At 45.8% G+C, this 7,887-nt stretch overlaps 1 protein-coding gene across 3 annotated transcripts in view; it reads left to right on the forward strand.

Moving 5' to 3' along the window:
- Positions 1-7,887, forward strand: part of ZNRF1 (zinc and ring finger 1) — a 104,377-nt gene that overhangs the window by 54,653 nt on the left and 41,837 nt on the right. The gene's annotated exons all lie outside the window — the stretch shown is intronic.

Here is a 7,887-nt window from a genome sequence, read left to right on the forward strand (position 1 = left end):
TTGAAAAGACATGTTTATATTGAGTTTGGTAACTTGATGAGAGCTTAGCAGCAGCTAGTGCTTCCTGCTTGCCTCTGGTACAGCTTTGGGTCTTTGGTTCCAGGAGAATTGTTCCACGTGATCCCTTTCCCCTTCTCCTTTAAATAAATCAAGTCTCACCATCCAAAAGATGCACTAGGCTCTCTGCACATCTTAGTTAAGAGTTTTTGACCACGTTGGCTTTTTCTTGTTCTGGTTCTGTGCTGCTGCCATCCCAAGGGCTGCTTCATGCTAAGCTTTTCATATTTGAATGTGAATAACTGGCTACTGGCCTTGATCTCCAGCTGCCTGAGCATTTGGGAGCTGTGAAGGGAGCCCTCACAGTGTCCTAGACTTGTCTGCTGTAGGCAGAGCCTGCTATCAGAATGGCTTCCAGATTAGATTACAGGACTCATTATAGACACTTTGCAGTCACCCTTCCTGTTTCTTGGTGTCAAATATCTGTGGAATTTGAAAAAAGAACAGCATAATAAATCAAGATCAAGCATGATAAATCTCTGATACTGTGAAGGTATCAGAGAAAACTATAGTCTTTTTATTTTTGTTTGTGGTGAACTGACTTAGTTGGGCTCGGAACCAGTCTCTGCCATCAAAAGAAGCCCATCTGTTGAAGTTTGTTCTTAGGTCTTATTTGATCCTTCTGTTTTTAGATGTGAGCAGAGGAAGATTTGGAGCCAACAGTTTCAGTGTTTTACTCTACCTGTAATGATTAGGAGTTGCAGAAATCAATTTAAAAAGTGGACTAAAGGGGCGCCTGGGTGGCTCAGTTAGTTAAGTGTCTGACTTCAGCTCAGGACATGATCTCACGGTTTGTGAGTTCGAGCTCCATGTCGGGCCCTGTGCTGACAGCTCAGACCTGTTTCGGATTCTGTGTCTTCCTCTCTCTCTGTGCCTCCACCACTTGTGCTCTGTCTCTCTCTGTTTCTGAAAAATAAGTAAACACTAAAAAAAATAAAAAGTGGACTAAAGGTGTTAGGCTATTAGATTTAACCGCTCCCCTCTCTCTCTCAGCCATCTTTTTGTTTTATTTGACTCTAGGAAGTCATGTTGTTTATGTTCCTGTATCTTTTCCACCCCCCCCCCCTCCCTGCCCCCACGATTCCTTTGCACTTACCAACTCTAGAGGAGCAGATAGAGAGTTGGGACAGGGTTATATGACCAGACCTCTGGTGTCATTATATCATTTGTGATTATTTGTGGAAAACCCAGAAGCACTTGAACATGCCATTGCTGAACCAGGTGATGGGCAGTTTTCTAACCTGGGTGGTCCTACCCTGGGTGGCAGGACTGGGGGGATAAATCCCTTCCACACACGTGAGCACCAGAGCCTTGAGGTCCTCCCAAGCACACCGGTCTCAAAAGAGAGTTTAGGAGTCCAGAAACCTGGGTTTTAACATTGGCTGCATCCTTGATTTGGGGGAAGACTTCTGAGGTTATATCTTCATTTCTCCCCCGTGCTGCGAGGGTACTGCATTTCTTAACTGCAGGAGGGGAAGCCAACAAAGTGAGGCAAGACGATCTCCGTAAGACTGCCTGGTGGTGACTTCCCTTCAGGGGACATGATAAATGCAGACCGTTTAAGTGGAGCTCTCGTATTCTGCTGGCAGATTTTCTGATGGCTTGGTCGGGAGTGACCAAGGAGGAAGACATGAGAAGTAGGCTCCCTGTGTCCCAGTGTGACTTCCATCCCACCAGGTTTCCTGACACGGTTCATCGTTTTGCCACCAGCTCGGTTTAAAGTGTTAATTTGTGGAATCAGCTTTGTAACAGCTTCTGACCTGGCTGAGGCCTTCTAATGAAAACTGGCCTCTAGACGTAGTAGTTCCTGCAACTACTACCCGAGAGGTTCCCGTGCCCGAGAGCCTGGCGGCTGTGACCGCGAAGAACATTGGTTTATAGCGTATTTCCCTCCAGTTAATCTGTGAAAGAAACTTAAAATCAGGTTATACTTTGGACTTGACAGAGTATCAGTGTTCTCGCTGTTATGCTGCTTAGAAGGATCTAAGCAAATGGCTGTTCAGTGACTTCAAAAGAATCGAGACAGTTTGAAGAGCTTGCTTTGACAGACCTGTTATATCTCATTTATAATAACACGCTTAGAACCGTGTTTGTCTAAGAGCACCTCACACGGAGGCAGTGCTGCGTGGATGCTCCACTGGAAACGCCGGCAGGCACAGCCCTGGGAGTTTAGGGCGCCAGACGCGACACCTCCTGTCTCTTCAGAAATGGCATCTCTTAGTCACGTGGGAAATACTATTCCTTTCGTAAAATCTCTCGAGGCTTCTGAAGAGCTGGAGAGGTTTCTGTGGACAGTGGCTCAAGGTCAGTGCTTTGACCTTTTCCTGAGGTTCAGAGTTGCTCAAGTGAGATGAATCCTTTGCCAGAAAGAGTTGATTAAAAGAGCTAAGAGTGAGTGCAAATATGGAATACGTCTTTACCTTTTTGCCGCAGCTTTGGCCACATGCACCTGAGTTCACTTTGCCACTCAAGTTCATAGCGGTGGGTGTGTAACAGGGTCACCCAGGAGCTGGGGTGTTCCAGTGTCGCTCCTTCAGGTCACTGTAAGTGGCGGAGGCTTAGTGGGGGTGGGGATGGGGTGCTGCACGAGGGTCCAAGGAGAGGCATCGAGGGGCGTCTTCTGAAGTTTAACAGTCAATGTGAATAACAAACATCCCCTTACCTTTTCTCATAGAGGCTTTAAAAAGCCAGGCGTATTAATTCTGAAAATATTTTAGACTATTTATCATGTGTGAGGCTTCCCAAGTCCTTTTGTTGGACCTGGGAACAGTACTGCCTTTCTTTAGGGGCAGAAGAGCCCGGGGTCTTCCCTGAACTGAAGGGGACCCTCGGTAGGGGAGAAAACCATGGTGATCCCTAACTTTAAATCCATAAGGCTTAAAATTAGCAGGAATCTCAGAGATATAAGCCAGTCTCCTCTCTTTATAAGGGAAAAAATGGGCACTCAGAAATGCTAAGTTTGTCCAGGTTAGAGACAGACCCTTGATAAGAATGCTTATACTTTTAGCTGCCTGCTTACTCCTTTTTCTACCACCCCACCCCCACCATCCCACCCCACATCTTCCCGCCCATACCACACCGCCCACACCACACCGGTCGCAAGCTGGACACTCTGGAGTGCCTTCAGGAAGGTGGGGAAGGGTGCCTCCAGCCTGTGCATTCCCGGAGGCCAGGGGTAGATTCCAGCCTAGATTGGGGTGGGTGTAGATAGCCAGGCTCCACCTGCTTTGACATTTTACCTTATCCCCCTTCGTCTCTGACCCTCTGCCGCACCTCCCCCCCCCCCCCCCCCGCCACTGCCCTGCCAGGTTCAGCATTTGCCCTGGATAGGTGTTCGTGTTATGTAGCTTTGAAAAAATATATGGTGGCCTTCATTTGTGTGTTTTAAATTTTAGCCCGAAGACTTTGATTTCATTTTGGGAAAGTATTTGAATTAATTAATGAATGAAGATCATGCACTATTGGTTTTGAGAGTGGATAATGAAGTTTGTGAAGTCACCCTGTGAGCTCTGAGGTTCTGCGGCTGTCACAGGGGTGAGTGCTTGTGAACACCTTGTCCCCCTGCCACTCTGCTCATGTGGTAAGGGCAAGACAGTTCTTACCAGACAGAATCAGAACGAGAACGGAGAAGACTCCAGGCACAAAGCTGTTGCCACTTTTGTCCTCGGTAATAAAGGGGGGGACAAGTGGCCTTTTGAGTTGGCTGTGACCTCCCTGTGTGTCTGCCTCCCTCAGGCCAGGTGAGACTAGACAGGTGGGAGTTGTCTCCCAGCTCATAATCTTCGCTACAGCACAGGGTCCATTCCTCATTATTGTCACAGCTCTTCCTGTGGATTTCTAGATCACCCAATGGAGGAGAGGGATATTACTCCTGGAAACATCTCTCCTACCTTGAGGCTTGCATTAGTTCAGCTTTGAGAGAAGGGCCTGATTTTGTACTTACTTACATTTATTTTTAACGTTTATTTATTTTTGAGGGACAGAGCATGAGCAGGGGAGGGGCAGAGAGACAGGGAGACACAGAATCCGAAGCGGACACCAGGCTCTGAGCTGTCAGCACATGGGCTCAAACCCATGAACTGGGAGATCATGACCCGAGCTGATGTCGGACGCTTAGCTGACTGAGCCACCCAGGCGCCCCATAGAAGGGCCTGATTTTAAACCAAAATTCAGTTGCTTTGTCCTTGATTGAAAAGGAAGAACAAGTCACTTTGGTTTGCTTGGTTTTATTCCTTCTTCCCTCCCCACCTCACTTCCCCATCTGGTTCTTCATATTATCCTGAGGTCTGTCTGTCTGGGTTGTGCTCGAAGCTCTGATCACTCAAGAGCTGTCTGACCTTCACCTCCCTGGGCCTCATTTTCCTCATATGGGAAGTAGGAATAATAATGGTGCATAGCAAGGAAGTTCCAGAGATTAAATGCAGCGATGCAAGCAAGGCGCCCAGAACTTGTTCCTGGCCCTTCAAAGCAGCTCTGAAGATGGGAGCTACCGTTCTCATTTTTTTCTTCCTCTTCCTCCTCTTCCCACTGTCCCGGGTGGATGGAAAAGCTAAATGAGCAGCACACTGAAAGTTGCTGTAGCAAGAGAATTGAGATTCTTTTCTGGCTGCTCTTGGCTGTCCTTGCAGTATTTGGCACGAGTGTGTCTTGTATTGGTGAGAGCCAAAGGGGCTTTTCAGAAAGACCTGTTGCCCGGCCCTGCCCTTGGCTCACTGTGCGTCCTCCCCGGCCTCACATGTGCCATCCTGTGTCCATCACAGGGCCCGGCAAAGGGCAATGTGGAACACCAGTAGCTGGTACGCTGGGTTCAGACCCGGTGGTACCGGAATGCTGTGTTCAGTTATTCAGACCGATGAGGCTGCTTTTCACAGGGGCACGGAGGATACTTCTCGCCTTACCTTCTGTGAGAGATGGGCTTTGTTCCTGTGTTCCTTCCTCAGTAGCTTTCGTGCCTTCAAATAAGGAAAGGGTGGGGGAGCCTGAGTGACTCAGTCAGTTAAACAGCCGACTCTTGGTTTCGGCTCAGGTCATGGTCTTGCAGTCGTGGAATCGGGCTCTGCACTAACAGTGCAGAGCCTGCTTGGGATTCTTTCTCCCTCTCTCTTTCTCGGCCCGTCCCCCGCTTGTGCGTGCATGTTATCTCCTTCCCCCCTCCCTCTCTCCCTCCCCCTTCCTCGCCCTCCTTCTCCCTCCCTCCCTCCCTCCCTCCTTCCTTCTCCCTCTTTCAAAATGGATTAATAAAACTTAAAAGAAAATAAGGAAAAGGAGAATGTGCTTCCTTGGAGTGAGAAACTGTAGCAATCCCATTGTTTTGCTGATTATAGTATTACACAAGCTAAATGCAGGCAGGCAGAGCTGGAAAGGGAGAAGCGGAAAGCAAAATGATAAGAAAGCAGGGATGGGGGGGGGGGTGGCGGCGGCTCTTCACTGCTCATCCCAGCGCAGTTGTCCAGCCAAAGAGGTGCCGGCTGCTCCTGCAACTGGGGCTGTGGAGCAGCTCCCTTGCGGGGATGGCCCCAGAGTACCACCATCGGCTGCAAACTCTGTCAGGGTTTTTTCGGCCAAAATCACCGTTCGGACCCAGACTGTCGGTCGTGCCTTCTTGCTAAGTAGCAGGAATCTCTTTTGCAGAGATCTGGGGTTAATTATGGTGGGGGTCAGGAGGTAGGAGAACTTAACAAAACTTTGTCTTTTTTTGATTCTTGTAATTGTGAAAGTGATTGGAGTGCATTGTCACAAAATCAACACAGAGTGTTTAAAGGAAAAGATTGTGTCCCTTCTCCTATTCCAATCTCCCCGTCTATGGGTAACTAGGTGGCCACTGTGACACATGGGTGTGTCTGTGCTGATGCCATTGTGTGTGGGTTTCTTTGTTTTCTAAGGGTTTCACATTCTACATATTATGCTGCAACTTTTGTAAAAAAAATTCAATTTGTGGAGAAGTTAGTATACAAAAGTTTTACCTTTTTATTTCGGCAGTCGGATAGTCCATCATATGGACATTCCACAGATTATCAGCCAGACCTCTATTAGCCTTGAAAATAAGGGGATAGTTTGAAAGTCTGGTTAACAAGCCACTTGCCTCTTCCCCTCCATTGGATGAATCCCCTTTCCCAGCCCTTTAGCATTTGGGTGGGGGATTGTCTCCAGAAAAACTGAGCAGGAGTTTGTAGACTTGGTCAGGCACTGAGATGGGAGGATCAGACAAGAGGATCAGACAGGAGTCTGTACTGTACCATGAGGCTCCAAACTTCCTTTCCTGTTCTATTTTGGAATTCCAGGGGTAGAGGCAAGAATTTAGAGGATCTTTCTTTGAAGAAACTGAGCTACTACAGAGGAAAGACCTATAGATACGAACATTTGGTCACCAGTGAAAAATCTCTCTAGCACCTCTGTTACCAAATTCCAAATAAAATATCAGCTAACCACTCTCATAGTATATTGAGAACATACATATCACAAACAAATACTATTTTTGCCCAAAATGCAAGGATGGTTCAACATCAGAAAACCTGTTTTATCAATAGACCAAAAGAGGGAACACATGATTTCACTTGATACAGAAAAAGAATTAGGTCATTCAGTCCATTTTATGTTTTAAATTCTCACTAAATAATGATAAAAGGAACTTTCTCAATTTGACAAAAGTTATATAACAAAAATCTGTAGCAAACATTATATCCAATGGAAAAAACTTTCTTTAACTTAATAATGGAGATCCTGATCAACAGGTTAAGGAAAGAAAAAGAAATTAAATGTAAGAATTGGAAGGGAAGAGATAGCCCTTTTTGTTTTCCTCATGATGTTATCAGATATAAGATGAATCTATAATATCAGATTGTATTTCCCAATGTCTGCATTAACTGACTAGAAATTTAAGAAATAATAACAGAACAAACCATAAAGTGTCTGGTATTTAACTGAAGCTATTTGTAGACTCTCTACTGGAGATCTAAATAAAAGGAAAGATGTTCTGTAATCTTGCATGAGATCCAATATTATAAAGATGATAATCTTTCCTTCTGATTGATTTATAAATTCAGTGCTATTCCAGTAACTATGGAGTAATAGATTACCCCAAAACTGATGAGCTTAAACAACAGTAATCATTCTCACTATTTTGTGAACCAGTAATTTGCACCTCTGCACATGACTAGTTGAGGCAGATACGAAGATCACTCTACATAGAAGGGAAAGGAACATAGACCCCATCTGTCGATTGAGGGATGTTAATATCACATGGTAGAAAGAGTGTGTGGGGTGAGATATATATTGGCACAACTATCTTTGGAAAATATAGTCTGCCACAAGTGCAGTTCTCCTTGGGACTCTAACTGGATTTTTTTTTTTTTTTAATTTTTTTTTTTTTCAACGCTTTTTATTTATTTTTGGGACAGAGAGAGACAGAGCATGAACGGGGGAGGGGCAGAGAGAGAGGGAGACACAGAATCGGAAACAGGCTCCAGGCTCCGAGCCATCAGCCCAGAGCCTGACGCGGGGCTCGAACTCACGGACCGCGAGATCGTGACCTGGCTGAAGTCGGACGCTTAACCGACTGCGCCACCCAGGCGCCCCTCTAACTGGATTTTTAAAAAATCTTTTATTGATAAATGCATTTGAAGTAACAAAGTCAACTTTTAGAAAAAAGAGAAAAGGGGGACTTTTACACCAGATATTATGAGCTATCGAACTATAGTACTAAAAGCAGTGTAGTGTCTATGCAAGAATAGGTAAAACAGACAAAAATGGAATGAAGATCTCAAAGATAGACCCATGTATCAGTGGGACCATAATTTGGTATAAAGGGGCACCATGAATCTGTGAGGAAAG

This window comes from Neofelis nebulosa, chromosome 17 (genome assembly GCF_028018385.1).
Source record: "Neofelis nebulosa isolate mNeoNeb1 chromosome 17, mNeoNeb1.pri, whole genome shotgun sequence".
In the NCBI taxonomy this organism is placed as follows: Eukaryota; Metazoa; Chordata; class Mammalia; order Carnivora; family Felidae; genus Neofelis; species Neofelis nebulosa.